Below are 14956 nucleotides of genomic sequence, written 5' to 3'. Positions count from 1 at the left end.
CACGGAGACAAATTGTGTTTGGCTCAAACTTTGATGATGTTCTCTTTCAAAATGTTCTCTGATGTGTTGAAGAGAATTTCTGGATTTCTTCATACTCGACTGACTTCTTTTGGATTGACTGCACGATATGATGAAAACTTGCTATATCCAATAATGTGATGATGATATGACTTTGGATACATGAACAAAAATCCTTTCCATTTCAGTGCAACAGTTGTATGTAAATAAAAGTCAACATAACCTAAATTATACTCCAAATGACCCACGTCTACATCAGAGGCAAGTGTCTAACACGTTGTTGATTAGTCAGCGACGTGAAGGAGTCCATCCCATTGGTGAATGGGACTCTGTTTGATACTTGAATACCTCAAGTTGCCATGGGATTGTTTTAGCAGGTGTGATATTTAGGGTAACTTTTGATCGCAGTTTACGCTGACTTTTGCAATTTGTGTATTGCATAGGCTTATATTGCGTTGATGATAAATTTGCGTTTTATTGTGCAGACCTTATTGAAGCTTTCATTAAAGGTTATCAGGGATCTTTATTATGGTGTTTTTCAAGGTCATTAGCCAAGAAAGCTTTGTAATATCAATCATACAACCTCAAACCCAGACTGGAAGTTGCATATGGCTATGCGGAGCACCTTTTTGACCATAATTTTTAAAATAGATGCTATTGTGATGAATTGGAATAAAGAACACAGAACATGTAGACTTGGATGTATCAGAAAAAGTTACCTTTTTAAGGAAAGGTAGGGTTGTCAGTCGTGTTTCATAAAATATACTGTTTTCCTTTTCAATTCAATCAAGTGCATAAATGCATAAATAAAAGGTTTTAAGTGAAATGAAGAATTTGTCCTTGGACATCAAAATCATAAACGCAAAAATTCTGTTTTATGACAATTGTTTGCCTTTTTAAAAATGACTATTACTGTTTCAGAGATTACGATATGTTTAGCTTCCAAAAATGTTGACTTACTGTAGGTAGGTTAAAGGAAGTTATTGGAGATAAATTGTGTGCTGGTGTTTATGCGCAAACGTCCAACAGTCGAGGCTGACAGATATTCTACTAGAAGAATGAGCAGGCAGCCGTCTGGCTGTCAGACCAGTCAGCTCCCTTGTTGGCAGAGCTGCCTTCACATCATCTTATTGTTTTTTCCACAGCGCTGTAAATATTTGTTTGCAGTGAGTAGAAATTGTTTTCCTGCCTTCTTAAATGTTTAACCTGGCTTGACTTCAGGTTGAAAGGGGTTTCGGTTTTTGGGAAACTGTCATCTCAAATCTGTCTTTACAGTAGGTGTGTGTTTGGTGTATGTGCAGATAAGCTCTCGGAGTCTGGTAAACAGTTTCTAAGAGTGAAACACGTGAACGTGAGGGAAAGTGATCAGGGGCTTTGAGGAAATTTTGATCTGTACTGGCTGAATCCGGTGAGGTCTGCCGTGGCTTTTCTCTTATTCCTCACTCTTCACTCTCCTGTCTGCTGTGCTGCCAGCCGGCTCAGAGACGAGCTGGGCGCCATGCTAACAGAGAAGGTTTGAGGCGTTTGCCTTTGGGCAGCAAAATGCCCTTCAAATGTAGACGATGGCGGACAAAAACAGCATCCCTGGGAATTTTTCTGATGACGGCAGACATATTTGTATTGAGTGTGGCACGGGGGGGTAAGGTAGCAGGTGCTTTACTTCTACCATTACCGTCTCTCCTGCCTAGGATTGGGATATTTTGCACTAGTGGGAATGTGAAACAAGACATATTTGCCACTTTCATCTTTGAAGCACAACAGGTCTTTGGAATTAATCACATGTAATATTTAAAAGCAATAAGAAAGTCTCAATAATTCAACAGAGCTACAAGCACAATTGTATAATATTAATAGCTTAGTTGCCCTGTGACCACACATAAATGATATTAATGAAACTGGCGCTCACTTTACCATTGCCTCCAGAGCCAGTGATGGGCATCTGGCAGCCCCGCAGTCCAAATCAATTTCCCACCTGTGTTCGTTTTATCGTACAGATTGATTCATAAAAAAATAATTCCTGGGTTTTGGACGCAGCGTAAAACTGCTACAAAAACACACACACACAAAGTATTCATTTTTTGATTCCACAGTTAGAATTTCACACTTGTTTCTTAATCGCTTTCTCATTGCGGTCAACTAAAATAACAGATTTTACTCAGAACTTCATTTGCTTTCAAAGCAGAATGAAAACAATCTCAGTTTCACCTGGAATGCATATATTTGCACTTCACAAATGTGCAGCAGAGTATAATATTGCCCATTTATGTAGATTTTCCAATTTATCATAGTGGATAAAATTACAATAAAAACTAAATTTCAATCCTTTTTGCTCTGACCTACAATGACTTCACATGAATTGTACCCCCTGAGGTTTTTTTCTCATCTACATGACCCTCTTTTATTCTTTGAGTCCTTAATGAGGTATAACTAAAATGCGGCCAATTTTAAAGCCATTTATTGTTGTGTGATGCATGATTGACACTTGATTATAAGTGTTTTCTTTTTGGCTGGGGCAAATTGGATAGAGGACAGACGTCACACTCCACTAGTAGCAGCATTGTCCTTCAGACGCTCCCTGCGAGTCTGACCAAGTGACAACCAGAGGAAACATTCTCTCCCTGTCTCGTTTTCTCTGTACTTCTTTTTCTTTTCTTGCAGTCATTCAGTCTTATCCGTTTTCCCTTTCTTTCACACGGTTAGGCTATTTCTGTCTCCACGCCATCTTTCCATCCCGGCCGTCTCTGCCATCTCTCTTGTCTTTTTCTCTCTGTCCCTGCTGCTAGAGGACACTCGCTGTAAGCAAAGCTCCTCACAAAGGCACACACTGCACACCATCTCCTTGGCATTTAAAGGAGGAGAATACAGCCAATTGTGTTGGAAATTGAACTCTCTAAAGCCTCCCTTCCCGCTGCAGCAGTTCATTGTGGGTGAGGTTGGTGTCTTTGGTGAAGCGAGCGTGGGCTGTCCAGAGGTTGATGCCAGAGGCCGCCCATTGTTCCATGTTCCACTGCAGCGTCCCCACACCTCAGCATCCCTTCAACCTTCTCTTCTCCCCCTGACATTCATCTTTTGACAGGGAGGAGAAAAACCAAGAAAGTGTACATGCATAACTTTTTCCGGTTAGCGTCTTCAGTGGTGCTGGTGGTCCAGATTACAGTGTGTCGGCGCTCCACACTCCAGGCTGGGAAAAGGCCACGAACACATGTCACACACTGGACATACCAGTCATCTCTCCGACACCCTCGACACGACTTCAGGATGTCAGGATGAGCTGTGCGGGTGGGAAATGAAAGCTTTCTGAATAGCCCTGAGTCAAAATTGTTCTGTCATCCTTTACCACCTCTCATCTGGCAAACTGACATGTGATCTATGATCTAAAAATGTGATTTTACTGTCAAACACAATTGGTGGTGCCAGGGAGAGTGCTGCTGAGGTGAGAAAAATGTCATCTCCTGAAGGAGGGCATGGAGGTTATGATGAGGTTGTGATGAAATAGTGGCAACTATGATTATCCGTCAAAGCATCAGGATTTAATTTGTGATGGGTGATTGATGAAATCTACACCTTGCTCTCATCTGTGTTTTACTGTGGATGCTATTCAGTTTCTAACCCACCTTGTACACCACACAGCGACTTTTGGATTTCAAAGTAGAACACATAAAAGGCAAATCACAGGAGACATTTTGTAACAGAAGATACAAATCTTTCTACAAATCTTACTTTCATAATTTTGACTGTAATAGATTGTTGTTCAAGCAATAATTCTTAATGTTTTATATCTTGTTTGCCACTGGCAGCTTTATCATAAAGCTTTTGCTCAGTTTTTCCTATTTTTAAGGAATTGAGATGTTCACTTTAGCCTTTTAACATTAACATGTGAGTCCTAATATAAGGACCAGGCTTTCATCTCCAAAAAAATAAAAACAGCCAAACATTGAGTTGTTGCTGATTGTTGCAAATATGTCTGCTGTATTTATTGAAAGCTTTATAATTTATGCTTAAAAATAGGACTTATAAAATGTTTAGGACCGAATGTTTTATGTTTTTATCAATGTCAGTAAGTTTGCAAGTCGCAGACTCCTGCTGTTATTTAGATTCATGTTTCTTCAAAGAGTAAATGTTGTGCATTTAGTGATCTGCAGCTTTAGGGACCTAGCCTACCTAGGGTGGAACAAAAACTTGTTTTGAGCTAATTTCTTTTTATTTTTTTGGCTATATGGTTTTCATCATATTGGTTGCAAATGACATCACCAGGATTCCTGCTTTTCCATACATTCTATAACAGTTTTTGAAACACATCCACCCAAAATAAAAAATAAAACAAGTACATAAAAACCCACACCCGTTCCAGCTGTGATGTGAGGAACTCGTCAGGTTAAGCAGGCAGGTAAAATTCATGTATGTAATGTCATCAAAAAAGTAGCGTAGTTGGCTGGTGTGAGAAGTGATCCTCAGGTCTCTTGAAATGTATCCAGGATGTCCATCTGAACATCTTAAAAATAGTGATCCGGAATTCTCGGGGGTGATCCAACAGGTCAACAGCTCACAGGTTAAAGCAGCATAAAACCCATTACCCAGGGACAAAACAAGTCAGTGTCCAGAGGCAAAATGTGTATCCAGATCCAGAAAAGAGGTTGGCAACATGAAGACAATAAACCTGAACTTGGAAAAAGTCTGGAACAAGAAACAGAGCACAAAAGCCAAAATGGACAGTGAAATGAACGCTTAGCTCAAGTGGGAGCAATGAGGCTGATGAAGAGTGGAAAGAGTAAGGCAAGTCCAGAGTGTCAAAAAGCTGCCAGAGGTCTGGCTGCATAGCTAAATTTTGAACGGATAGTTTGAAAGTGCTGAGACTCGCTAACAGCTCCTTCCTCCCTGATGAGCACTATTATCAAGGTCCAGAACTATGTTGGGGTGAGTTCCTGCTTCATCCAGCAAAATATTACAACTTCAACTCTAACTTTCCGGTAAAAAGCTATCCAAATCTACATACAAAGTACCCTAAAAAAACTGAACTCTTATGTTGCTTCTTTCACCGTGCAAAGAGAGAAAAATCACATCTATGTCATGGGATTTTCTGCAGCGTAGGTGGTTTTGGTTAAGTATTTAGCTTAGAATGTTTTGACAAACTTTTGAGTTTTTATATCATTAACATGCTTCAGTCTTGAAGTTTGATGTGTTTTTATTTTCCACCAACAAGGATTTTTTTGCCTAAATACAACATTGATATATTTTTCTCTAAATGTTTCACACTCTATTTATTAATTTAATATTTCTTTGGATTAGTATACACAATTACTAGAACTATTTTAGATGATAAATACAAAATATTACAGTGAAAAAATAATTAGACGTTCACTCTAAATGTATTAGGTATCCCCGACAGCTTGATGAGAGCAGTGAGATGCATTTATGCGTCCATACATGAACAATGAAAACCAGCCTAAATTCAGGCTGAATGAGAAGAAAGATGGAGGGGAAAGGTGATTTATGAGGCTTTGATTGTGGCACGGTTGATCCATCCTTTCATGTTGTTTATGCAAATGACTGCAATCTCAAATGCTAAAGAGCATTCTCCAGTTAAAAGAAGCTGATTAACTGGGTCAAAAGCTTGAGCAACAGTGAAACATTGATTTCACTCCTGCTCTACCGAAGGTGTGCCTCTAAAATCCTGTGTCAGCTCTGTTCCTCTTCAAGTGTCAAAGTTTTTCAGCGACTGAGTCCAACTTCAAATACTGCAGGGAGCACCTTTATTCAGTTTGGGTGACACCGGCTCACCTTCCTTCTCACCTTTTTTAATTAGATTATTAAGAAAGATGATGAAACACAAGTGTAACTCGCTTTCATATTTCTTTACAATAGTTTGTAACCATACAGCAGCCATTAGTGCAGCATAACAATGACTGTGTGACTGATTGTAAGCCAAATTCTTTTTTTTTTTTTTGGGAATGATGCAAGTAATAGTAATGCACAGCAGTGTTGGAGACCAGAATAAAGAAATGCAGGCTGGCTCGTTGTAGTCACAGAGCTGCTTTGTGTGAGAGAGGTACCAGCAAGAGACATATCTGAAGCCATGTTCCTGGAGAAAAAGGCAGTTCTTGGTTGTGTGTGAGGAAAGGGCCAAGGCAGTGTGAATTTGTGTGTTGCCTCTGTGTTCTGTAGCTTAAAGGGGCTGATTTTCTTCCTGGCAGACGAACACAAGGCTGCATTGTGCACGTCTGTAATCTCTTTACCTGGATTGGCAGTAAAACTAGCAAATGCAGCTCACAGTGTGGAATTGGCACTGAGTAGAGAATGTCACACTGAGAAAGCTGTGTTCCCAGCTACAGAAAACTGGTTGTGTCACCGTGAGACTATGTGTGTAGATGATTGTATGCTATTTTATCTTCCTTGTGTAAAAATTTGCCGCTCATGCAAGGATAAACAATGTGGACAACATACACAACTGTGCCTCAATCCCATTTCTGAACCCATTCTACAATTTAGTGACTGTGTCTGGCTTTTTTTTTTAATTTATCACAAGTTTTATGTTGTTTATTTATTTTAAAATCTTTTATTCTTCTTAATTCAGAGATCCACTTCAGTTTGGTGCATTAGCTTGTTTTCTTAGTGCAACTAAGAACTGTGCTATTAAGATTTTATAAATGTCTAAGGTTTCATCAGCCAAGGGTCTCAAAGATTAGGATAATCTTTGGCTAAAACAAAACATTAAGAGAGCTAGATCTCCAAGAATTTCCTGAAGACTTTTGGGTTGATGCTGATCTCCTGCTAATGCTATCAGGAGATACGACATCTCCTAATTAGTTGAAAGTACATTTAGAATAGTTTTTCAGTTCTTTTCTTCACACAAAGTCATCAAGAACGAGGCTACAAGATGCCATAAAAATGAATGTATTCAGGACAGATGAACTTTTATTCCTTACGTTTCCTGGTCTAGAATAGGACCATCAGTTAAACAGGCTGCCAGCCGTTCTGATAAAAGAAGTCAAGTCAGATTTGAATTTTTAAGTATTTTAAAATTTCATTCTACGCAGAAAGGTAGCCTAAAAAAAAGGTCTTTCAACAGTCTTGAAAGAGTTCCCACAGATGGTTGGGCCTTTTGCTTTCACTCTGCGGTCCAGCTCACCCCAAACCATCTCGATTGGGTTCAGGTCCGGTGACTGTGGAGGCCAGGTCATCTGGCGGAGCAGCACCCCATCCCTTTCCTTCTTGGTCAAATAGCCCTTATACAGCCTGGAGGAGTTTTTGGGGTCATTGTCCTGTTGAAAAATAAATGAAGGTCCAACTAAACGCAAACTGGATGGAATAGCATGCCACTGCAAGATGCTGTGGTAGCCATGCTGGTTCAGTATACCTTCAATTTTGAATAAATCCCCAACAGTGTCACCAGCAAAGCACCCCTACACCATCACACCTCATCCTCCATGCTTCACGGTGGGAACGAGGCATGTAGAGTCCATCCGTTCAACACAAAGACACTGTGGTTGGAACCAAAAATCTCAAATTTGGACTCATCAGACCACAGATTTCCACTGGTCTAATGTCCATTCCTTGTGGTCTTTAGCCCAAAAAGTCTCTTCTGCGTGTTGCCTTTCTTTAGCAGTGGTTTCCTAGCAGATATTTTACCATGAAAGCCTGATTCAGACAGTCTCCTTTTAACAGTTGTAGAGATGTTTCTGCTGCTAGAACTGTGTGCCATTGACCTGCTCTCTAATCTGAGCTGCTGTCAACCTGCGATTTCTGATGCTGGTGACTCGGATGAACTTGTCCTCCCCAACAGAGGTGACTCTTGGTCTTCCTTTCCTGGGGCGGTCCGCATGTGAGCCAGTTTCTTTGTAGCGCTTGATGGTTTTTGTGACTGCACTTGGGGACACTTTCAAAGTTTTCCCAATTTTTCGGACTGACTGACCTTCATTTCTTAAAGTAATGATGGCCACTCGTTTTTCTGTACTTAGCTGCTTTTTTCTTGCCATAATACAAATTCTAGCAGTCTATTCAGTAGGACTATCAGCTGTGTATCCACCTGGCTTCTGCACAACACAACTGATGGTCCCAAGACTCCCAACCCCATTAATAAGGCAAGAAATCCCACTTATTAAACATGACATGGCACACCTGTGAAGTGAGAAACATTTCAGGTGACACTCTTGAAGCTCATCAAGAGAATGCCAAGAGTGTGTGCAAAAGGTGGCTACTATGAAGAACCTAGAATACAACATATTTTCAGTTGTTTCACACCTTTTTGTTACGTATATAATTCCACGTGTTAATTCACAGTTTGAAGTCTTCAGTGTGAATCTACAATTTTCATAGTCATGAAAATAAAGAAAACTTTGAATAAGAAGGTGTCCCCTGCCTTTGCCTGCAAGTGGCTGGGATAGGCTCTGGCAGCCCCGTGACGCAGAAAGGGATAAAACTGAAAAGAAGTTGAATGAACAAACGAATGAATGAATGCACCAACAAGCAGCACTGGCTGTGGCTCAAAACTGATTTGGTGAAGATTTTTTCACTTGCACAGCAAATAAAATGAAATGCTATAAAGAAAGTGAGTATTTGCTCATAATTTTCCAAATACGTGTGGTCAGTGGTAAACTATTTCCTTGGAACCAGAGGAAGGGTTATGTTTAGGATTACGGGTTGCGGTTAAGCTGTGTTCTCACCGAACGCGATTCATGTGGCAAAGGTGGCTAGTTTCAATGTTAAGTCAATGGTGCAGATTCAATTTGTGGTCCTGCAGTGGGATTTGGACAGCGTGGCACAATTTGGTGCTCGTCTGAACCATATCGCCCCAACAGTACCCATCCCGGCTACTGTTAGTTGAAGGCAGGTACACCCTGGACAGTCTGTCCATTTTAATAAGGCCTCATAAAATCTAAAACTAACACTTATTTGTACAACTTAAATCTTGTTTTTTGTTTCTAAAATAATGACAATGATTGTCAGTCTATCAACATTTTTTAACTTTAAAATATATCCTTAATATTGAACCAAATTTGAGTCTTTTGAGTCTTAAATCAAGTTTTTAAACACAATTATTTAAATCAAGGATTTTAACTCCTTTTATAACTAATATTCCTATTTTTATATTCTAGCTCTCAATGAAGCAAAATATTCTCCATTTTGCTGATTTTGAGAAAAGCTTGGAAAAGGTTTGTGCAAAGTTAAGCTAAAAAAACTTCAAACCTTGTCAAAAATCTTTAATATCAAAAAACAAAGTTTTAAATCTTTTCAAGTATCAAATAAAAAGTTTGCACCGAAAAAAGTGTATTGCATTTCCTCTATTGTGCCAATTGAGTTTTTCAATCTTAATCTTTCAGTTATTCGTTTTTAGTGTCATAATGTCTCAGATATTCCCTGTGATTCGCCACAGCACATGTTTTATCATACTTTTTTTATATAACGGATTGAAAAGAAGCATATCTGTGCATTTCAAAAGACTGTGTGGGCAACCCTCCAACATGCAGTTGTCTTCATTACAACAATGGCAGGTGAGAACAAGTGCACACATGCTGTCATCTGTGTGCAGTCCTATCGTTACTCTTACTCGCTTGACAGATCAAGCAATTACTTAACATAAAAGCAATTACAAAAAAAATAGGACGAAACATGCAGGCAAATGAATAACAAAAGTGATTGACATCTTTTCTGAAGTATCAGAAATGTGTTTTAAAGGAAAAGATCTACTTTCTGCTGCATTTTAAAGAACTTTACAAGTTAAACTTTTAGTAATTCATTATTATGTTAATCTCATATACATCAGTTTCTTTTCGTAACCATAGTTTTAACACAAAAACATCTTCAGAAATGTATTTAGCAGACATATGAAACTATTTTGTTAAAGGTTTCAGTGGTGGGGCTCTTGCTTCAGGGATTGTTCAGTCTGGAGCCATGATTTAAACTGAGAAGCTAAGCTGCGCCTCTCCAGGTGAACCAGAGCTCAATGAAAAGCTCCAAGGTCTTACGTCACCACAATGCCTCATCAGCCACCGGTGCTTGGGATTAAACATGGCCGACTGAGCAGAGGTTGTCTGTCTGCAAAGTGATTGCTGGCTCATTGACTGAGTAGGAGAGAAGCGGGGAGTGGGGAATGGGTACAAGTACAGTTAGAGAAGAAGTAGCAAGAGAAGAAGAGGATGGAAGGAAGAGGACTGAGCACAGGAAAAGTAGCATGAAGGCATGGTGAGGGTGAAAAAGAGAAGTTTTAAAAAAAAAAAGGAAAGGAGAGTGGCTCAGTGGGAAGCCATTCCCCTGCTGGCTCCTCTGGCTGAAATCTGCAGCTGATGGCTTCAAAAGAGCGCCAGGCAGTCTAGGCCTCTGCTTCTAGCAATTAGAGATCACTCCAGCGGATACCTCCTGGCCAGCCGGCAAATCCCTCAAAAATACCCTCTGATTACTACTGTAGGACACAGGCTGTTTACTAAATGGATCTAGCACTGCTGAGAGTTAGGTTTGATAATGCTTTCTTTTGTTCTGGCTTGAGAGGGAGTAGGGTGCCTTTGAGTTTTAAAGATGGCACCATATGGAGATATTTAAACTTTGAAATAAAAAAGGTTAACAAATTACTGGATTTTTTTTTTTAAACTACCGTATTTTCCGGATTGTAGGTCGTAGGAGCCAAAAAATGCATAATAATGAAGAAAAAATCATGTATAAGTCACTCCGGAGTATACGTCACTCTTTTTGGAGAAAAGTGAACAAATCCGCCAAGCCTGGTATAATTTGTGCGTCGAATTCATGTCAGCTGCCTCTTCTGCTCAATACATTTTTTCCACTCGCTGTTCCGTTGCTTTTGGAAGCCACTTCTTCTGCGTTGCCTTCAGTAGCAAATACTGATACACACACCTACAGGGCCCTCTAGCGGTTGTTAGTGGAACCAACCACTAAAGGTCAATCAGGTGTTAGTGGAAAAATAACAAATAAATGAGCCAACGTTAATATTTTGTATAACCAGCTGTAAGTGAGTATGACACCCCTATCCGATCTATGCAAAAAATTACGGCTTATACTTTGAAAAAATGGTTACCTCATTTTGGGCATTTTGATGCTTGAAATTCAGTAAAACACTTTTTTTTGCCTGAAAAATGGATGACAGCACATATTAAGAGCAAAAACTATCAGCAGCTGTGCCTGATTTAACTGACTGACACAGCATCAATTGGAATTAGATATCCCTTTGTCTCTTCTTGCATTGCTTCACCCTCTAGATAGATACCTTATTGTATTCTCTCACCTTGACAGACCTGATATTAGCGATTAGTGTGAATGTCATTTAAATGGCAGAGCTAATCATACGCCCTGGGTCTGCATCCACCGGAGGGGCCCCTCACCTTGGCCTAATCTGAGCGGCAAAGGAAATGATGTGTTTAGCCACTCTTAATAACTGCTTTAGCACATCATCTCTCGAGCGAGCCGACTTTATGGCCAACCCGTGCCTCACCGGGGAGACGCCTCTGGAAGCAAGAAGCCTGCCTTGACTTCACTTCCTCTTCTTCAAGCTCTTAGTTTTGCTCACATGAGCAACCCAACAGGCTGGCCTCCAAATCAACACCAGCATTAAAGTAGCTCTGATTCTCCAGTTTACAATGAGCCCGATGAGACATACTTGACAGGTTTTTGATTAAAGGGTAGAGAACCGTCTTCTTGTCACCTGTCTGTTTTTTTTTTCTCCCGATCATGGCTGATATCTACCCCTCAATCAGAGTGGTGATGTGTGTGTACTTGTATTCGTTACCTTCTTTAGACCGTTTCTTTACCAGCTCCAAAGCCTGGTTTTAATGCACAGAAACATAAAAGGGATAAACTGTAGACTGCTAGTAAAGGTTTTGGCCAAACTATATGAAAGAATGTGAGTCCTAATAAAAATATCTGTGTAAACTCTGTGTGTGTGTGTGTGTGTGTGTGTGTGTGTGTGTGTGTGTGTGTGTGTGTGTGTGTGTGGTGTGTGTGTGTGTGTGTGTGTGTGTGTGTGTGTGTGTGTGTGTGTGTGTGTGTGTGTGTGTGTGTGTGTGTGTGTGTGTGTGTGTGTGTGTGTGTGTGTGTGCGTGTTCGGCTCACAGAACGGATGGGTTTGTTTTATAGTTACGGTCTGCTGTGCCGGCCCTGCATGCTCTGCAAAGGGAAGGAGGATGGAAGCAGGAGATTGTGGAAGAAAGCCTGGGGTTTTAATCTCTTCCCTGTGTTTATCTCACCACCAGGAGACAAGCCATGTGCCATTAAAAACATCAGCTACTCCCATTGCTTGTGAGCACAGCCACACCTCTGAAAACATTTGAAGGACACAATAAAAAAGGGCAAGAAAATGTGCAGGAAGGCACGGTCATAATTGAGAGCTACGGTCTGATTTTCCACGTTAGCAGGTAGTGGCGCGGGATTTTTTTTTTTCTAATTAAGTCGACATGGAAACTTTTTTTGCACATTGTGCTATGATTTTCTTCTCAAAAACAGAGGGGAAGTTGTTTGAACAAAAATTAGGAAACATTGTTTATAGTGGCTGTCATGAGGATTCAATCTCGTTCAGGAAATGAAAATGCCATCTTGGAATTGTCATCGTATTGAGAGTTAGCTCACCTTTGACCTTGTAATACCCCTACAGTTTCTCCATTTGTGACCTGCTGGATTTTCTTTGAAAGCGAAACCATTGGGGAGGATCTGCTGCTCACATCATCATTCTCAGAACACCTTATAGTGGATTTACCAAGGTTAAACCCCCTGTGAGATTGCAGCCACCGTGACCTGGAATACTGAGTTTACATCTGTTCGTGCACAAACACACACACGCAGACACAAAATGAGCACATGCAGCTGGGAGGAAGACACTGCTTTGTTGTGCTGTGACGTTCTACACGGTCAAGCTTAGCCTAATCTGGATGAATCCCGGCTATTACAAAGTGTCATGGTCAGAGTGTTTAGAAAGAGACACTGATGTTCATATGCCGGACTGTTGTTAATATGCATGATACCGACAAGCAAAGTGGTAGCCTCCGTCTTCATTGTCCCCTGTATTTACAGCTTGATTGGTGCCTATCCAGGCATCTTAAAGCTGAGCACAGTGCATGAGGGAATTAATGAGTGTCTGCTGTGCTGCGCTAGTAAAACATGTCCCCTCTCATCTCTGTGAGTTTTTCAAATACATGCTGATCCATAAAGTCGTGTTTTCAAAAGCTATTACATCTTCCCAGAAACACCACTGCTGCTTGGATTTTGTAATAATGACACGTATATGATTTTAAGAATATTTTGTTTCCTTTTTAAATCTACTTCTCTATGTTTAGCTTTTGGATTCAATATCATAGACTTTAACAGTAAAAGCAGAATGTTGTATTTTCCCTTCTTTTTGTTTGAGATTTTGAATACAGCAATTTTGCATATTACATACAAGTTTGTTTGGTAAACAATAGATTACCGTTACCGTCACTTCCCTCAGATTGACTTTATTTTTTTTACAATTAGTCTCTGCCTTTTAAAAGTGTCTTCTTTTAGTGTTCTGGATCTCATCTCATTTGCTAGAACCCTCCAGTAAAGTTTTCAGCCAGTGGAATGACACTGGTGCCACAAAGGAGCTCTTGTTTTAAATGTCCCCCTCAGACAATGGCTGATCTGCTTTTCCCACTCTAGATCATTTACTAAAATGAAAAGAATCATCTTTTTATATTTGCTTCACGAGGCATCGGGCAGAAAGTGAGCTTCACCTTGGACGGGCCTAACAATCGCCTTTAAGGGCAGATTATGTGAACTAGAGGACCTAACATTCATGTTTTTGAGGACAGATGGATATGAAGATCATACAGAATTTGTAAGGGAACATTTAAACCATCTCCTACATAATTTCAGTGTTCCAGATAAACTTAAAAGACCCATTCTGATGCAAATTGGGTTTTTGGTGTTTTTAACATGTTTTCTGATGATGGGGGACAGATATAAAGAAAATTAGGCTTAAACTGCATTTTTCAGTATTTATTTATTTGAATTAGGAGCAGATGAAAAAAATCCTTTTGAAAAATAGCATATTTGATGCTCCAAGCTCTCAGCAATGTGGAGAGGAGGGGGGCAACTTTCTAATGAACTACTGCTGCTCTGCAGAAACTAAGTCCTAGAAAATGACACAAGATTTTTGTCTGAAAACAGTATAATCATAATTAAAAGACCACTGTTAACACTTTTACAATAGATCAAAAATGATCAGAGTGGGACTGAAAGTACATCCAGCTACTCATTTTATAACTTATATTTTGCATCTAACAGATTAATATCAGGTTCATTAACTGACTGAATTATGACAAATTGGAGTAAAGCTGAGCTAACCCATTAAATGAAAGTATATAAAGTCCTCACTGCGATCTGTAAACACCCAAATGACATATTTGTCTGTTTGCTGGAATGTTGACAAAATTTATCTCAGAAATAAATCATAATAATCCTAATACATATCCATTTTTTAATGACACCATAAAGGCGGCCTTTACAGATATTTTACAGCCTTAAAAATATGTTGTAAAGCAATTTTCCCCAAAAAAGCTTTAAGCACTTTAAAAAAAATGTTGTTGTGGGGGTAAGAACATTTGTATTTATGTATTGATTTATTTTTGTCTACCTTTTAAGACCACAGGTAGTCAGAATACACCGGCCGACTCTGAAAATCACAATCAGCTGCCAAGTCACAGCAATCACGGCTCACAGAGAGATTGCAGGCTGAATTAGATTACATCACCTGAAGCCCAAGCATCTAATCTTAGATTAAAGTGAAAAAAGGAACAATCTGTGCTTCCCTTCTTATATTTTATTTTTGTCCTTCGGTGCTTTCAGGGTCAAACTTGTAAAGTGTTAAACCAACCTATAAGCCTCCCCCATCTGCCTGTTGCTGCTCTTTGCTGATTGGCCTCCAACTTTCTGGTTTACCACTTAAACTTTTTTTTTTTGAACTGGAAGAGCTTTTTCTCGC

At 39.8% G+C, this 14956-nt stretch overlaps 1 protein-coding gene across 10 annotated transcripts in view; it reads left to right on the top strand.

The window, feature by feature from the left end:
• Positions 1 to 14956, top strand: part of msi2b (musashi RNA-binding protein 2b) — a 309333-nt gene that overhangs the window by 184142 nt on the left and 110235 nt on the right. The gene's annotated exons all lie outside the window — the stretch shown is intronic.

This window comes from Oryzias latipes, chromosome 14 (genome assembly GCF_053564925.1).
Source record: "Oryzias latipes strain Hd-rR chromosome 14, Olatipes_Hd-rR_3.1".
NCBI classification, from domain to species: Eukaryota; Metazoa; Chordata; class Actinopteri; order Beloniformes; family Adrianichthyidae; genus Oryzias; species Oryzias latipes.
Note: the sequence above shows the minus strand (reverse complement) of the source record. Positions and strands in the feature narration are given on the sequence as shown.